This window comes from Myxocyprinus asiaticus, chromosome 26 (assembly GCF_019703515.2).
Source record: "Myxocyprinus asiaticus isolate MX2 ecotype Aquarium Trade chromosome 26, UBuf_Myxa_2, whole genome shotgun sequence".
Taxonomy (NCBI): Eukaryota; Metazoa; Chordata; class Actinopteri; order Cypriniformes; family Catostomidae; genus Myxocyprinus; species Myxocyprinus asiaticus.
The window spans coordinates 9,473,904-9,491,595 of NC_059369.1; the positions used below are offsets into that span (position 1 = coordinate 9,473,904).

The window sequence follows — 17,692 nt, forward strand, 5'->3', positions numbered from 1 at the left end:
TCACTCCTTGTGCTTCCAAATATTATCGTACCTCATTTTGTGTGATAACAAATTGGTAGAAGTTTTTAGATGGAGCTGGAGCCTGTCCTTCTTCTTCAAACAACACTTCATCCAGCAGAGACGCCATGTGTGGACGCTTAACGGTTACCATGACAACCTGCGCAGCCGGGAGGGGGGGGGGGGGGTTCACGACCTGGCGGATTTATATTATGAAACCCTGACGTAAGTTAGGGGTGCAGTAGTGATACATTGGTGTTTATCTGTAAAGCACGGGGTTAATGTTGACACAGCCCTTTCGCAATAACTGTAATGGACGCTCTTTCAGTCGTTGTGGCGGTTGGTAGCCTCCAGTTCGCCGGCTGTTGTTGTTTTAGTGTGGAAAGTAGTGCGCTGGCGGAGGCAGAGAGCGCTGTGGGAGCGGAGGTGATGCGGTAGTTCGCAGGTCGCTCAGCTGATGAAGGTAAAAGCTGCTACTGCACAGTGTCTATCCGCTACTACAACACTGGAACAAATAGGTAATTACAACAACACCAATAAACATACACACGAAGGTACAGTGACGCCTTACATCTTATGCGCACCGGAGCCCTTCGTGTGAAGCAGCTGCCGTGTAATATGAGTTAAGAAAAGCCACACGAAAGACAAAAATGGTTTCCATTTGTCATCTCTCAAGCCCTTTTCCTGCTTGTTTCTTTTTGTGTGTGTGATTGTTCATTTCAAGAAGGCCTCTCCGGGTTTTGGCCATCAATAAAACTACTTGAATAGAAAGTTGTGAGACCAGTCAGGGTAGTTTAGATTATAAATATACTGTATAATGACTCTCTCTTTTTTTTTTTTTTTTGTACTCTCTGATAGGTTATTTGTAAGTATGGGAAATTTCAAAGCTGTTCCCAATATATATATATATATATATATATATATATATTGGCCCAACATACTGGTAGGTAATGAGAAATAAACTGGAGTTTATGTCTATTTCTCTTTCTTTTGAAACGTTTTCATGCATCAAAATTGCTTTAGCAACCCAATGCACATTATAATCATATATGGGGAGTTTATAGAATAATGGTTGGTTTTTCTGCCCTTTTTGTCTTAATTTTTCAAAAGATGTGCCAATTTTTTAAATAGTAATATATTAGCCCACAAGACTGGCAGGTAATGAGAAATGAACCCAATGTTATACCTGTTTTGTTTCTTTTGGGTGTGTTAATAATGTCACTAAACCTCTAGGTAGTTGAAATGAAGGAAGTTTGCATGCATCACAAGTGCTCGCCTTGGGCATCCAGTCGTGTTTCGGTGAAATATTGATAAGTGCAGTTTGGTCGTTTGTTTACGTCTTCAGTCACTTTGACCTGCTCTTGCCCGCATACACGTCGACAGGAGACCGGCTTCGCTCTTTAGCTTTACCACATGGAGGCCTAATACTGACAACAACGGTACAATCTTTCACTTTCTAGCTCTCTGCTCGTGCTTGTTCAGACTATACTGTGTTGTTGTAAATTAAGGCTGGTTATTTGTTGACAATCGCTTGTCACGCTTCGTCCCTTTAGCAGATTAGCATGGGTGCTAACAGTACTAGCACGAAAGCCCGATCACATAAAACTAAACTACTGTGGTTTCTTATTTCAGCACTTGAAACTAATTTCAAACTACAAGTCAGCCTTAAATGTGCATTTGATGAATGGTTAGTTAGATCGATACTATTATGTTTTTTTAGTGTTTTATGTAACTTAGCTTGGCTAGCATGGTGGCTAGCATTAGCAAACCATGATTAGTTTGACTCAGTGAAGGGTTTTAATGAACATTTTCACTTTAATCCACCCTCAGTGAAGTTTGGTCATCTATTGCGCCTTAAAACACGAGTGGCAACGTCATTTCGGACGTACATGTATTTTTAGAGAACTGCCACGGATGTTTTGCATTAGCAGGAGCCTCTGTGGAGGGCCACAGAAACGCGAGACCGGTGCGCAGGGCCTCGCACTGACAAAATCAGCGTTTCTCTCAGTATTTTGTTCATTCACGTGGAAATACAACCACACGTGCTTTCGTTTAGTTTTGTATAAGATGGTTTGCTCGTGTACAGACTGTACTCAGATCTCAGTTGAACGGGGGTTGCTTCACGGACTGGGCAAAATAAACAAAAGGATCCGCTCAGGCCTGTGCTCGAGATCGGCCTTCACAATCATGTCGTATTTTCATGTCAACAGTCCGAATACAAACGACAGGACGAGCCACAGTCGGAAACCTTCATTCAAGTACTTTTGATTGGATTTATCGATAAGGGTTTGAATGCGATTGTCTCCATTTGAAGGGATTAAACTTCTAATCATCGTGCGATCAATTCATTCTGTCATCGAAGTTGAAGAGTGAGTGGTGTGCACATTGTGTTTTTGACATGTTTTGGGGGCTGTTCGATAAAAGATGACAACGAGATCGCTTCTTTTGCCTTTCTGTGACTGGGGTTTGAACTGCAGATTTTAAGGTCTACCACTAGCTTGCTGAGGTAGCTTTAGTTGTGATGTTTTTAAGAGGAAGGCCTGTCAGCACGTTTGAACGTAATACTCTACATATCAGTTCCAAATCTTTTCCATTTGAACCCATATTTGTTTTACTTTTAAAGACAGTGTTTCTAAACCAAGCGATCTAGTAGACGGCACGTTTGAACGGTTAGTTCGTCTATATGTGTGTGTTGTATGTGTGTTCGGTCGCTTATACGTTGACTTGAAATGGTAGGGAACACTAGATGTCTGTGATTTTATAACGACTTAGTCATGAATAGAAAATCAGAAAAAAGCTCTCATTTAATCTGCTCACATGTAGTAAACGAAAGTCATTATCTGTGGTTTGTACATTGTGTGAGAACATATGGTGCAACTTCAATGAATTGGGTTGCAGTGGCACAGTTGGTAATATATTAAGATCGGGTTATTACATTTACAATAATGTCTTTCAATGTAGCTTAATGTGGTTTGAGCCCAATTTGGTGTGATTTAAAGTCATCCAGGGGTTATACTGAAGTAAAATAGGCTTAAGCCTATTCAGTATGTCTTGTTCTGTCTTCCATTGAGATCATATTTAGTCTTCATGGGCTTCCTAAAATGTCTTGCATAACAAAGAATGATATTTGGCATCGGTTTTGAATATATTACTAAACAAAATGGCTGCCTCCTTAGTCTGTAGTTGTATTAGAAAGCCTCTCTAATTTGTGCAGTTACTTTTGATCATTTAACGGAGTAACATAAACTAAAGACTAAAATAAACCTGTTTTTACCTTCCCCCCCCCCTCCTTCCTTTCCCCATTATTGTCCCCCCCTTCTTGTTGCCCTAGGCTGCTGGTTGGGGCATTTGCGCATGGCTGGTAAGTTCGAATAGCGCTTGTCATCCTCATGCTGATGAGAAGGGTCCAGTGTGAGGCAGGTGTGTTTGTGAAGATGGTGGGACAATTTCCTGTTTAACCCCCAAGTCACAGCACACAGACATTACTGCATAATCTTGAGTTTGCAGTTTGATGTCTTGAAATCCAGAGGATTGCTGGTTTGACGGTTGTGTAAGGGATAGTTCACGCTGAAATGGAAACAAAATCTGTCATTTACTCAGCCTCATGTTGTTTCAAACCCATTTGGCTTTATGGCTTCCATGGAACGTGGAAAGATGCAGGTATGTTAAGGCCAATTCACACTGCCCCAACAAACGCCAACAAACACCAGTATCCAACAATTGTCAGGTTTTGTTGGATGTGTATGAACGCCCTGTTGGCATTTGTTGGCGTCTGTTTTCACCAATTGAACATAATCAATTGTTGTTTGTGGGGTCTTGGAATGTTTAAGCAGTCTGGTATGATTTTCCAACAAACACTGACGTAATCTGACTGTTGACTTGACAGTGTGGTAGGAGTCCCCGCCATCTCCTAGAAAATGAAAATGCATGAGTGCATCGGTAGATCACTATTAATCATATGTTTGTAGTGAACTTGTTAAAGCATATAGCTAAACGCGAATATTCAACATAACTAATTATCAGTAATCTGAGAAATCACAGAGTGCCGATGAATGAAAATGCTGACTGGCTGGCGATGCACGTCACCTCAGCTGACTCATTTACACACAAAAATGGTCTTTTGCTGGAACCTGTCACAAAAATAAATGTAAAGAGACACAAATAGCTTTTTACACATCTGCGCTGCTCTTACACTAGTTTAGAACGGCACGAACACAAGTGGAGTGATACAAACAGTGAAGCGTCCGAGTGCTGATGTTCTGAGACATCAGTACTCATGGAATGTCTCTTGTCCAATCAGATTCAAGAACTGGAACTAACTGGTGTGTGTGTGTGTGTGTGTGTATATATATATATATATATATATATATATATATATATATATATATATATATATATATATGGATAGATACAGTATTGCCAATGCATTATCAGTATTATAGAAAAAGAAAACCCTGTTGAATAAAACCTTGTCAAATGATCCAGAAACAGTATTTTGAGGAGCTGAACACTGACAAACTAAAGTGTTTATTGATTAATCACCTTTTTTGGATTGCATTACATGCCTTGACATTAAGCATTGTGAAGTGCTTGTCCTTTGGACAGGTAAATTGGTCATGCACTTGTCCGAGTAAAAAAGGAGAGAAAAAAAGGACATTTAAGTAATAGTTACATGCACAAGATTACGACAGATGTCCAGCCTAATAGCAGTGTTTCCCCTATATGCATTCAGCATCGGCACACCACCGCTACTAAATTATGAGCACCACTGCTGAGATTTCACATGGTTCATTAATATTCTTTACACAACGTAACGCTTGCTAGGCCCAGTCAGCTGTGTGCTTTTTAGACTGAAACGAAAGGGAGCCCACCACACACACAAATACACGCGCGTAATCACAGTGACGACACCATATAGCAGTCCAACGTGAGCGTGTCCTGCAACGGAGAAGCAAGATACCTGCAGGGTCTGAATGTCAATGCAGGATTGCTGGTATTGTGCACAAATGTAATCATTCTCACGTTACATGTTCAAAATGCGGGAAATTACCGCACACTTTTATTCACTTTAACATGTAGCTGTGAATTGGTAAACCAATCCATACTGATGAACAAATCAGTAATCTTTTGTTTGTATCAAACTGTAATTGCAGAATCTGCTTGAGTAAATCATCTCTTCCACCTCCCTCTCTCGTGCACCTCACTGAACGCTTGTTGAGTTTCGTGTAAGCGTGCACAGAGAGAAAATCACAAGTAAGTTTGTCGCATATTTACTGAATTTAATTCGACGTGCGAATGGCTTTGTATCGCGTCTATGTAAGCGAGCGATGCGCTAAAACTATCGCTCCTGTTTATAATCAACAAAGCAAAGCTGTCAACATTGCAATCGAGCAACGTCGGAGTGATCTTGTTTTCCCGTTTTCATATCGCTCCCTCATATCATATTACAGAACCTTTGACGAAAGGCAGACACAGCAAAAATGATTTGTGTAAACTGCTGAAGAGAACCTACTGCAGGGAGAAGAGAAACAATTAAACACCTGTTACATCTGTCATTTCCATCTCTCTGGAGCTCCATCTGACCTGTACATGTATTTTTTCTGCCTTGAGAATCAGTAATATTTTGAATAGTTTGTATAAGTATGCATAAATAATAATTTAGTAATATAAATACTATAATGTTAATAATATATATTAATATGAAAAAAACATCCTTTTCTATCTTTAATATACATATAAGCAAGGTTCTCTCGATTTCATCTTAACATTTTCAATGCATTTTGTCAACATTAAACAGCCATTTTAATGTAACTTGTGAGTATTGACTTGTACTCTTAGTGATAGTAATTCTGACATCACTTGCAAACGTTTATGATTTCCTTTCTACCATGGAACTCAAAAGGAGATGTTAGGAAGAATGTATGGGAAAAAACAGTGACAGTGAATGGTGACTGTAACTAACATTCTGCCTAACATCTCCTTTTGTGTTCCACAGAAGAGAGAAATTCATACAGGCTTCAGGGTGAGTAATGACAGAAATTTCATTTTTGGGTGAACTGCCCTTTAGCTACCTTTAATAGTCTTTGTTAAAGGTATCTGCCAAGAACAACTACATAATTGTAAGTCAGCACATGATTGCATCACGTCTTCCTGAGTAACATAATTAGGCTATATACTTTAATTCTATCTGAATAAATCTAGAGGTAAGAAATGTAACCCGGGTGAGATTTAGGTAAGATTGTTGTAAATGTTCAGATGTTTTTAGTACATTTTACCCCCAGAGCCCTTCAAAAGCCACCAGTAAACACACACATGACAAGGCGATCATAAATAACCCATCTATAATGATTCTAAGGTCATTTATGCTATTTCTCCACCGTCGTGTGTTAATACAGGTCCGGCGTTACGGGCTCGTGGACGCACGCACAACAGCACCGCTGCTGAAAAAAATCCTAGGGGAAACACTGTATTAGTATTTTACCTATGCAATCAACTTTATTCTCTGTGACAGAAATGTCAGCTGCACTGGTCAGTTATATGTTACGTAGAATACGCACAGTATATGCCATTGTTTACAGCAGGGGTGCTCACATTTCTATGGAATGAGATCTACTTTTGCATCATGTTATTACAGCAAGATCTAACCATGCACAATATATACATTTTCAAAATACCAAAATTTCAGTAGCCTGTAGTGAAATTTGAAGATTTTTATAGCAGTTTTAGTACCACAACAAATAATAGCCTAACACTAACTAATTAGTTAATTATACAATAGGCTAATTGTTTAAGTTCTCAAGTAATTCGTCAAGTAGTAAACAGTCAGTATTAAAATAACAGTAGAAAAGCAATAAATACAAACAAATTAAAAACACTATAAGAAAAACATACACATTAAGAAAACATTGATTTTAAACTGCTGAGTTTTTAATAGCAGTATCAAGTTTTCAAGTAAACATTCAGAATTAATTCGACAAAACGTCTGCTGGTCTTCCCTGTATGATTATAATGCATTAATACTTTTATTTGAGAGTTAGATTTATACTACTAAATTTATCCAGCCAGTGAGTGATTTTCTCGTTTTCATTTTAATGGTTGTTTGATTAATACTCAGGACACACTAGACAGCGGCAGGTCTATTATTAGGTCACACAAAGCCACTGTTTATGTTCACTTTAGACATAATTCTGTGTTTATATGAACATCTTACCAAAACGGGCATTTTGGCGGAATTTTGAAATGTATTTTACCATTTAGGTGTGTATCCACATTAGCGCGAGTGCTCTCGGAGCACACACATAAGCCACCCACCTGTCAGTCAAACAACGCGCAGCTACTAGAGTGCTAGCTAATGACGAAATTATGCGCTCTGGATTATTTTCAGCAGCAGAATAAGAATATTAACTTTGTGTTAAGTGACAAATCTGTGTATCATTAGTTCCTATCATATTCGGTTAAGAATTCAGAATCAGAAAAATGACTTATTTCATTAATCATTTAAAAAAACAGTATTAAAAAACAAATAACGACTAGTTTTTTATACTTTCGATTTTATTCTCCAGTTAAAAATAGGAAATTGGAAAAATGATCACGGGACACTGTGCATTTTTACAATTTGATTCCATCTAAAAAGAAACTGAAAGAGGTGAAAAATGAATTCGCACATGTGGTTGGCCCTGAAACGCCCCTTTTTTTCTGATTGGTCAACCTGCAACATCATCTGTTCTTCCTCAAGGCCGTGAGACAAAATAAGAGTTCACTGCTGTCAAATTGTTCAGATGAATTTGTCTCAGTAAATCTTACAGAAATAATGAAAATAACTATAGAGGCATAGACCTACACTGTAAAGAAACAGGCTTACCTTCGTGAGAGCGAGCGAGCACAGGGTGCTTGGATGTGAGTGACTCGCACATGAAGTTCATGAATGCTCATCTCTCAAAAGCTCGACCAGTGAATTTAAAATCAGCATTTACACATAGCCTTCAGATTTGTCCCATAATAAAGCACACAATACTGTTGCGTAGTAGCCTCCTATTCTAAGCCCTAGTATAACAGGCTACCCATATACCCATTTAAAAATAGTGGATGGTCGGAATGATCTGAGCTTGGCTCCTCAAATCATTCCTTTCCACTGTTATGTAAATACTTAGTGTCTTATATTAAATGTATTAATATCCTAGAAATTTTTAGTTGTAATTTACTGTTGTAGCTGTTATAATTCACTACCATTAATGCAGCCAATGACTTGCATCGGTCTGCTTGGATGCGATTGCATTTCGTTATGTTCATCGCACTGCAATATGTAAAATGACAAGAAGCCCAAATTAAGCAGCTCATTTAACAAGTATTCCTCTAAAATAACAGAGAATTATTATGATGTTTGCGTTTAGATTCAATACAAGTATTGGCAAGATTGGCAGAAATGGTGCCCCGATGTTTTTCGCACTTTCTTTAAACACTAAAGCATATTAGCATAACATTTATTTATATTATTATGTGCTATTAAGCTTAAGTTCCATTTTCTCCCCGATTTTGGCATCTAGCAGGTAATTTATTTTTTTTCAAGTTTTGCATCAGATGTGGCAGGTGGCGGAGCCGAGGGAAGTTTTGCGCCGTTATAGCCGCTCAGAGAAAATTAACCTAATGAAATTGCCATGAGCGATTCATTTGTTACTCTCTACTGGTTTCTCATGTCAGAAAAAGCACGATACAGCGATGCCAATTTAAAATGCTTATTTAAAGGAATAGTTCACCCAAAAATGAAAATTTGCTGATAATTTACTCACCCTCAGGCCATCCAAGATGTATCTTAGTTTCTTTAAGATTTTTAGGATTTCATTTCAGGCCTCCTCCTTTAAACAATGCAAGTGAATGTACTCCATTTTTTGACGGTCCAAAATGCATATTTAGGGTGCATCAAAATAATCCACACGACTCCAGTCGACAAAAGTTCTTCTGAACTCAAAGGATTGATTATTTTTAGAAACAAAACAATAATTATATACTTTTAATTTTAACTACAAATGTTTGCTTCCGTACATCTCTGTGACGCGCGCTCATGAGAGGGATGATGTAAGCTCGTTGGTAAGGTCACGCGTCACGTGGAGGAGGAGGCAGGAAGCGCGTCATTGTTTACAAGAGAAACTTGCACAGACCACAGACCAAGCACCGTTCACAAACCAAAACAGTCCAAAACAATTTCAAAATAATATAAAATAATAAAAAAAACATTACTGCAGTAAATAACCATCCTTTATTTCAGAGCAATGCCGTTGTGTTATTTACTTGTGCTTTTTCTTTTGAAATATATAGGCTATATGACTATCAGGAATTCAAGCCACACAAGTTATAGTTAGTGAAACCAAGTGCGAGAGAGTTTACTGAGATTCACAGGATTTACACAGTGAGATCAATGGTACAGGTGATATCACACAGAAGAGAAGCTTCACAAACTGAAGAAGAGGTAACAAGCAAAACAGCAGAGTAAGCACTAAACAGATATCGACGAAGATCAAGAGCAAATACAGACAGGTAAATAAACACTGCGAGTCCTTTGTGAGACTTGACAGTGAAGTGGCATGAAAGTGAGTTATTTATGCAGGCAGTGATGAGCGAGTGAATTGAGTGCAGGTGCGGTGAATTAGAAATCAGGTGATGAGAAGTGGAGCACTGACGGAGGTGTGACAATGACAAAGTTTTCACACATACCTGAGTTCGCTGGAAAAACAGCACGGGCACAGCCGATGAATTCAGATATCGACCCTTTGTTTCTTTCGATGGTCTGAAATCCTCAGGGGTAAAATGTTCACTGCACACTCTCCAATATTTGAGAGAATGTAGGGGTGTACTGATATCCAGATTCAGCACGATAAGCCAGAGCTTCAATCGTTTATGATCATGTACAGGTGCATCTCAATAAATTAGAATGTCGTGGAAAAGTTCATTTATTTCAGTAATTCAACTCAAATTGTGAAACTCGTGTATTAAATAAATTCGGTGCACACAGACTGAAGTAGTTTAAGTCTTTGGTTCTTTTAATTGTGATGATTTTGGCTCACATTTAACAAAAACCCACCAATTCACTATCTCAAAAAATTAGAATACATCATAAGACCAATAAAAAAAACATTTTTAGTGAATTGTTGGCCTTCTGGAAAGTATGTTCATTTACTGTATATGTACTCAATACTTGGTCGGGGCTCCTTTTGCTTTAATTACTGCCTCAATTCGGCATGGCATGGAGGTGATCAGTTTGTGGCACTGCTGAGGTGGTATGGAAGCCCAGGTTTCTTTGACAGTGGCCTTCAGCTCATCTGAATTTTTTGGTCTCTTGTTTCTCATTTTCCTCTTGACAATACCCCATAGATTCTCTATGGGGTTCAGGTCTGGTGAGTTTGCTGGCCAGTCAAGCACACCAACACCATGGTCATTTAACCAACCATTTAACCAACTTTTGGTGCTTTTGGCAGTGTGGGCAGGTGCCAAATCCTGCTGGAAAATGAAATCAGCATCTTTAAAAAGCTGGTCAGCAGAAGGAAGCATGAAGTGCTCCAAAATTTCTTGGTAAACGGGTGCAGTGACCAACACCAGCAGATGACATTGCACCCCAAATCATCACAGACTGTGGAAACTTAACACTGGACTTCAAGCAACTTGGGCTATGAGCTTCTCCACCCTTCCTCCAGACTCTAGGACCTTGGTTTCCAAATGAAATACAAAACTTGCTCTCATCTGAAAAGAGGACTTTGGACCACTGGGCAACAGTCCAGTTTTTCTTCTCCTTAGCCCAGGTAAGATGCCTCTGACATTGTCTGTGGTTCAGGAGTGGCTTAACAAGAGGAATACGACAACTGTAGCCAAATTCCTTGACATGTCTGTGTGTGGTTGATGCCTTGACCCCAGCGTCAGTCCATTCCTTGTGAAGTTCACCCAAATTCTTGAATCGATTTTGCTTGACAATCCTCATAAGGCTGCGGTTCTCTCGGTTGGTTGTGCATCTTTTTCTTCCACACTTTTTCCTTCCACTCAACTTTCTGTTTACATGCTTGGATACAGCACTCTGTGAACAGCCAGCTTCTTTGGCAATGAATGTTTGTGGCTTACCCTCCTTGTGAAGGCTGTCAATGATTGTCTTCTGGACAACTGTCAGATCAGCAGTCTTCCCCATGATTGTGTAGCCTAGTGAACCAAACTGAGAGACCATTTTGAAGGCTCAGGAAACCTTTGCAGGTGTTTTGAGTTGATTAGCTGATTGGCATGTCACCATATTCTAATTTTTTGAGATAGTGAATTGGTGGGTTTTTGTTAAATGTGAGCCAAAATCATCACAATTAAAAGAACCAAAGACTTAAACTACTTCAGTCTGTGTGCATTGAATTTATTTAATACACGAGTTTCACAATTTGAGTTGAATTACTGAAATAAATGAACTTTTCCACGACATTCTAATTTATTGAGATGCACCTGTATAGGCAATTGATGAAAAGTTAATATTTTCCCGGTGTGCATTTTCTATGGGGTTTCTGAAAGTTGAAGCATCCAGGATACACATGCCAAATGACCATTTTGAACAATACACTTATACAAATCTACAGCAAAGACAATCAAACTTTTGTACAGTGCTGCTTCTGTTGTAAACAGTGACGCGCTTCCTGACTCCTCCTCCACGTGATGCGTGACCTTACCAACAAGCTTACGTCATCTCTCTCATGAGCGCCCGTCACAGAGATGTACAGAAGTGAACATTTGTAGTTAAAAAGTATATAAGTATTGTTTTGTTTCTAAAAATAATCAATCATTTGGCTTCAGAAGAACTTTATTTGTCGACTGGAGTCATGTGGATTATTTTGATGCACCCTAAATATGCATTTTGGACCGTCAAAAAATGGAGTACATTCACTTGCATTGTTTAAAGGAGGAGGCCTGAAATGAAGTCCTAAAAATCTTAAATTCTGTTTTGATGAAGAAAGAAACTCAGATACATCTTGGATGGCCTGAGGGTGAGTACATTATCAGCAAATTTTCATTTTTTGGTGAACTATTCCTTTAAATCAATCAAACTAGCTAAGACTTAATTATCTGTCTTACGGCACTGAGGAAGAACAGACGATGTTGCAGTTGACCAATCAGGACAAAAGGGGCGTTTTAGGGCCACCCACGTGTTCAAATTAATTTTTCACCTCTTATAGTTTCTTTTTAGATGGAAAATCAAAATGCACAGTGTCCCGTGGCCATTTTTCCAAGTTCCTATTTTTAACTGGAGTATAAAATCGAAAGTAGGACAAACAAGTCATTATTTGTTTTTTAATATTGGTTTTGTAAATGATTCATGAAGTCTTTTTATTTATTTTAAAAAAAATTTCACATTTTGGATTCTTAATTGAATATGAAAAGAACGAATGATACACGGATTGACACATGCCTAGGCTATACCACAAATATAGCCGGTTATTGATTTTGTTATTGACATTTTAATCAGGCTACTTGTCCAGTCAAGCAAGTAAAATTCTTTCACTTGCCCCTTCAAAAATTCCACTTGTCCCGGACAAGTGTTAATGTCGAGTCCTGCATTATATGTATATGACATTATCAGCTATATCAACAACATATAATATTTCCAATTACATGTGCACAGACAATGAAACTAATGCACATGACTGGTGTTGTGAATATGTAGGTGCTGTAACAATGCGCCATGCAGCGCAAAATCCTGAAGTCTTTAAAAAAAACTGAAAATGAATGGAAATATGCAGTAGTGAGAATGATGTTGACTACGGGTAACATCCTTCCGAACATCTCTATTTGTGTTTCATGGAAGAAATAATGTAATGTGGGTTTGGAACAACATGAGGGTGAGTAGGCTAAATGATGACAATTTTTATTTTTGAGTGAACCATTCCTTTAATATTATCAAATGAGAAACTGGGTAAAGAACTTTTGATGTTGGTTACTTTTATATTTACTTGATTACAGCAGTTTTTTTTAAAGCGTGCATGGCTTGTTACCTGTGGGCTGGGACTGTATTCTTTAACATTGCTGATTCAGTAATAGAATAAACGGTTAGTTCTGTGGGAAAGGTGTGCTACTTCTAAATCTTTAATCCTCTTGGTTAACATTGGTGCTACTTTTGGTAATAAAAAAGTTAGCCTTTGAATGCTCTGTATTGGTTGCGTGATATCTTAAACAAGTGGTTTGACAACTTAAGTGTAGAATATCGTAGCAGTTGTTGACAGCTTTTACTCTCCCCATTCCTAATTTAGGAATAGTTCACCCAAAAATCTAAACTGTCATTATGTACTCACACTAATGTCACTCCAAATCATATGGCTTGCTTTCTTTTGTAAAACAGACATGTACAAAAAAGAAGGGGAAAAATACCCTTTATACTTTTTTTCACCATGTGATGAAAGTGAATAGTGACTCAGGGCTGTCCAGGTCCAGAAAGGACTAAAAACATCATAAAATGAGAGTAAAAGTAGTTGGCACATAAGAATCTTATCATTTTCATTTGCTGTCACTGAAGCCATGAATAAACCTAACCAACCTATTGACCTGAGAGGTTGAGGCTTCTGTCCTGTGAGGATCCATGGCTAGTAGGGATAACATCCATATTAAAATGACATCTTTGACCTGATCTAGGTCAAGAGTACATAAATCCAGGTCACTAGTCTTGTCCCTTCCCCTGATATGGACAAATGTTTTATTGTAGTTTTACATTGTCACTTAAATTGAGTTCTTTTTTTTATTAAATTTATTTTATTTTTTATCCCTTTTTCTCCCAATTTGGAATACCCAAATCCCACTACTTAGTAGGTCCTCGTGGTGGCGCGGTTACTCGCCTCAATCCAGGTGGTGGAGGACAAGTCTCAGCTGCCTCCGCTTCTGAGACAGTCAATCCGCGCATCTTATCACGTGGCTCGCTGTGCATGACACCGCGGAGACTCGCTGCATGTGGAGGCTCATGCTACTCACCGTGACCACAAGGAGGTTACCCCATGTGACTCTACCCTCCCTAGCAACCGGGCCAATTTGGTTGCTTAGGAGACCTGGCTGGAGTCACTCAACACACCCTGGTTTTGAACTCATGACTCCAGGGGTGGTAGACAGCCCCCTAAATTGAGTTCTTAAGTAGCTTCCTTTTGAACCTCTCATAAGATATGTGAAACCTGGGCCTAAGATTGTACACATTGTATGTGTTTTTATATTGTTTGAGGAACCTGAACAAGAGTTCAATATATTCCATTAGTTATTGTTTTTATTTAAAAAAAATAAATGAATTACTTGCGTTATGTGCGGATTTCAATGTAATATTACATTTTAAACCTAATTTTATTGTCCAACACATTTTATCAAAATGAATATTTTCAGTCACAATTATTAAGTTTAATGGCAACTCAGTTGCAGTAAGATGAGCTTTTTTGCGAAATGGAATTACTCTACAATTCTTCAAAGTCTACATTTGAGAGATATAACTGTAAAATGTAGGTTATGCGCCGGAGAAAAAAACAAGCAAAGACACTGGAAGTCATTCATTTTCAAAAAGAATTGTGGATTTCCGGTGACATGAGTGACTGTGACAGTGGGCAGTGCAACAAAGTTGGGTTATTATCATTGTTCATTTTTACACAGTTTTTTTTCTTCGTCTTTTGATGAAAATGTCTTTTAAAATTAGTCAATATATCGTCATGTCATATTCATTCATTGTAGTCCGTTTTACTCTGATGAAAATGGCAAATAATTTTAGTCAACGGAAATATCTTTTAGTTGTCAATCTGCAAAACATTTTCTTAATTTAAACCTGTATCAAACATATAAGGGTGGTTTCACATATAGTACGTTTTAAGTGAGCCAAACCCAGTTCAGTTAAAGTGAACTAGAAAGGGAACCAGCAGCAAATGACCTCAGTGCTTTTGGTGTTCACAATGTAAGTGGACTTAAAAGAGGACCCAGTTTCTTTTTTGGTCCTTTTCACATTATTGTGGTATCAGACCCTTTGTTGTTCACACCACAACTCCTTAAGAACTCAGACCCCCTTGCAGCTACGGCTGTCACGATTATGACATTTGGCTGACAATAATTTTTCATAAATAATTGTGATTATTATGATAAGCAATTGCCATACAAATTGTCATACTACTTAAGGTTCACATATGCTTATTACAGATAGGCCTACGCCTTTAGTAATTTATAGATATTTAACTTGAATTAATATAATAAAATGGGGCTATATGATTACTTTTAAGGCTTTAAAGAATATTGAATTGTTCCTAAATTATTGCACAGGGATAGAATTACATAAAATTAATATTTCATATGTTATATCATTTATGAAACCCAGAAAACACCACCAATGATAGTACATTATACAATAGTAATAATGTATAATGTATTTCTGTCCTAAATTCTTAACTCTCTCACGTTATGTTAAGCTTCTCCGATAACACCTACAAGCCCTTATTTTGCATGAAGCAAAACATTTGTAATTCTGTGTGCATTCATCATCTCAAGAGTAATGGAGCGAACAAGCGTCTCCTCCTGCATGTCATTTACATTGTGTGTATGAGCCAAGAACATTTGCCATTGCGCAAATAAAATTAAAGTGAAACTATAAAATCCTCGCTTGTATTTTCATGCGAGTTTGGAGTGAACCTCCGTAGAGCACTTTAAAGCGGTTCATCTTAACGCACTGCTCTGCTCTGAATGCAGCTGGTCTGTTCAAATAATACAACAAGAATGGAATATGAGACACAAAAACACGTCATGAAAATCATGGTATATCTATAGTAGTTTAAAATTCCCATATGTGGACAGTAAATTGTGACTGGAATATGAAGTGTGTAATGCAGCTATGTATGGCAAGCCACGAGGTACTTATGTCATAAAATGCAAAGCGGACTGGTACCTCTTCACTTTCAAATCGCACAAATCAGTTCCAGCCAGTTTAGGATATTGCATTGCACATAGTGTGTTTTTATGGAAACAGTGTATTCACAATGCAAGTTACACATGCGTGTCACTTCAAGTTCACCTGCTCATTCAGATCACTCTGCAGATGTAAGTTTGCGTATATGTTGTGGATATAGTGATTAAACTAAAAAAAAAAAAAAGCTAATTTTGCTGCTGTTCAGCGCATTTAACTCGCACAGCTCAAGCGTGAAAAATCCCCAGCGTACTTGATGAAAAGATAATAGGAATCCATATCTAGTGTCTCCTATAAACAGATGTTTCTCTAGATGTTTCTTTTTCTATTTCTATCTTGAACTGTTAATATCTTGCAGTATTTTTTATCTCATAATATTTTCATCAATAGTGTGCTTTAATAAAATCATTTAATTATTGTCATGATGCGCCTTTTTAATTTCATCTTCATTATCGTTGATGAAATAAAAAAATACCTTTGTCAATGAACGTTTTCGTCAGTGATTTCGTTTACGAGATTAACACTGGTTATAATTTATGCAAATTAGCAGTGACTACCAATGGGAGACGGAGATCTGCGTCTGATACAGTTAGATACTGCAGTCGAGTAGCAATGGCTATTAGCAACCAACAGCACACAGACTCTGCAACCTAAACGCTCTTTCAGAAAGCAGCTACCTATGTAGGCAGTAGGCTGCAAAGCAGCTTGCTAGGTTTTGTAACCAATCGTGCTTGGATTATCCCTAATAGATTAAGTTACTGTTTACAAACAAACGCCCCGCCCCTTCCGGGTTCTTTTGGTTGCCCATAAAAGAACTGCTGTCTATGGGCGCTTCGCTCAAATTGCGCTGAAACTGCCCCAAAAGTTCTGTTTGTGGGGTTGAAACCGATATATCGGTCGGCCGATATTAGCCTTTCACCGATATATCGGTATCGGCGTATATGTTTACTGAAATGCGCAGATATGAAAACTTTTCTCAGAACATATAATGCAGAAAACAATGCTTTAGAATTGGTGTCATAACGTAGTTTGTCCAGCAAAGCGCACTCCGACTCCATTGTTTACAGAGCTGACTCTGAACTGACGGTGGCTCTGCAGACAGTGCGGAGTTAAGCGGTGTCTTCTCGGTAAGTTGCTAGCTAGTTTGTGAAATACATACTAGAAAGTTAATAAACAATGACCCCATCACTTTCCCTTTTCAATATAACTAATATAACGTTAATCCTGTCCCTGACAACCATGTCACTCCTGTTTATCACATCTGTTTGCTGTTAGCCAGCTATAGTTTGTCAGTGCAGTCAGTAATGTAGCAGATTGAAAGGTAAACATCAGAGCATCTATTTGCAGCTCAGCAGACAACGGTGCGGTGGTGGATTGTGTCTGTTGAGTGTTGATTTCACTCTGTGTTGTTATCTAGTTGGTGAGACGCAATGCTGGAAATTAAATAAAGTCCATATTTTGCTCTCCGTGACATGGAGCTAATAGCTAACTAGCTAATCACATAGCCACTTTCATCCCTTGTCAGCTGAGTGTAAGCTAATGAGTAAACATGCATTCACCAAACTATTTTGTTCAGGATTCACAGTTTGGTACCCCCTTCAACCGAACAATTCCAGTCATAGCATTTATAAAATGTAAAATTTAAAAGTTTCCCCTGAACTTGTGTAGCAGAATACGGTGTAACATGGCTGCCGCTGTTTATCTTGACTCGGCAGTATTAATATAGTCCGCATTTGACTGATACTAAACAGTACTGTTGTTTATTTAGCTATTTAT

At 38.2% G+C, this 17,692-nt stretch overlaps 1 protein-coding gene across 2 annotated transcripts in view; it reads left to right on the forward strand.

Moving 5' to 3' along the window:
- Nucleotides 1-1,278: 1,278 nt before the first annotated feature.
- Nucleotides 1,279-17,692, forward strand: part of trip12 (thyroid hormone receptor interactor 12) — an 87,994-nt gene continuing 71,580 nt past the window's right edge. For both annotated transcript variants that reach the window (XM_051656242.1, XM_051656243.1), the window contains exon 1: nt 1,279-1,436. The gene's annotated coding sequence lies outside the window, so the exon portion shown is untranslated. The remainder of the gene's footprint in view (nt 1,437-17,692) is intronic.